Source organism: Dipodomys ordii, unplaced genomic scaffold (genome assembly GCF_000151885.1).
Source record: "Dipodomys ordii isolate 6190 unplaced genomic scaffold, Dord_2.0 Scaffold3, whole genome shotgun sequence".
NCBI lineage: Eukaryota > Metazoa > Chordata > Mammalia > Rodentia > Heteromyidae > Dipodomys > Dipodomys ordii.
In genome coordinates, this window is record NW_012267219.1 from 6,498,217 (window position 1) to 6,499,673 (window position 1,457).

Sequence of the window (1,457 nt, forward strand, 5' to 3'; positions counted from 1 at the left end):
CTTCTATTTCCTTGAAGAATGAGGTTGGAATATTGATAGGTATCATATTGAATTTGTAGATCTGCTCAAAGATTTCTAAATGGCTTGAAAGAGAAGAAAAAACAATGCTTGACAAGAAATGTACTCATTGCCTTATCTATGTAACTGTAGCTCTTCTGTACAGCATCTTTATAATATAATAATATTTAAAAAAAGAAAGAAGAAAAGAGAAAGTATTTTTCTAAGGGAGAGTCAACTAATAATTGGGGACAGAAAAGCTTTAAAGACCAAAATACTATAAAATAATAATATAACATATATTCAGAAATTAAGAACCAAATTTTCCCAGAATCAAATGCAATAAAAAAAATCACAGAAAATTATTATGAAATTTCAAAACATTACAGAGGAAACTCAAAAGTTTCCAGAGAGAAAGAACAAAATAGAATAATATTGTTATAAAACTTTGGAACAGAAACACAGAAAAGAGAAAGATAAATGACTATATTTTCTAGGTGTTGAAAAGAAAATAACTTTGAAATTGAATTTTTTATCTTGTTAAGCAATAATTTAAGCATGAATTGCTATAAAGATATCCTCAAATACTCAAGCCTCAGAAAGTCTTCTACAAAAACATGAAAGCATTTTTTTTGTGAAGTATAATAGCAGTGATAGAAAGTGACCCAAGAGGATCTTGGATTAAAGATGGAAAGACTAGGGTGGGTAAATAACTGAGAAAAACACCATAGTTTAAAAAAAGATTGAGGACACAACTGTCCTTCTTTCTTTCCTTCCTCCTTCCCTCCCTCCCTCCCTCCCTCCCTCCCTCCCTCCCTCCCTCCCTCCCTCCCTCCTTCCCTTCCTTCCTTCCTTCCTTCTTTCCTTCCTTCCTTCTTCCCTTCCTTCCTTCCTTCCTTCCTTCCTTCCTTCCTTCCTCATTCTCTCTCTCCTTCCTCCCTACTTCCCCCCTCTTTCTCTTTCTTCCTTTCATTAAAAAGATTTAGAGTCAGGGTCTTGCTATGTAACCAAAGGTAGTCATGAACTCTCAATTCTCTTGCCTTAGCTTCCAAGTGCTAGAAGCATAGACATGTTTTATCATGCCGATGACATTGGAGAACTATCAGTGAGACTGAAATTGTTGAGAATCATAGTCACGAAAAAAGATGAAGCTTATCAAAGCTCTCAACTTCCTTGGGGAGAAGATGGAGTTTTTAAGGTTAAGAAAGTAGAAGAAAATATATTGTTAAAAGAAGGTAGGAAATTAGAAAACATCACCAACAGTAAATTTTTTAAAAATCACATTTCAGAATATCAAAATAGTAATAATACCAAGTACAAATAGTGTATAAAAAGCAGAGGGGACTCAGCGTGTAACACAATGGTAGAGTACTTGTCTGATATGCACAAGGCCTTGGGTCTGATACCCAGCAGCAAAACAAACAAGCAAGCAAAGGATCTTAAAAAATAAAACATAAGAG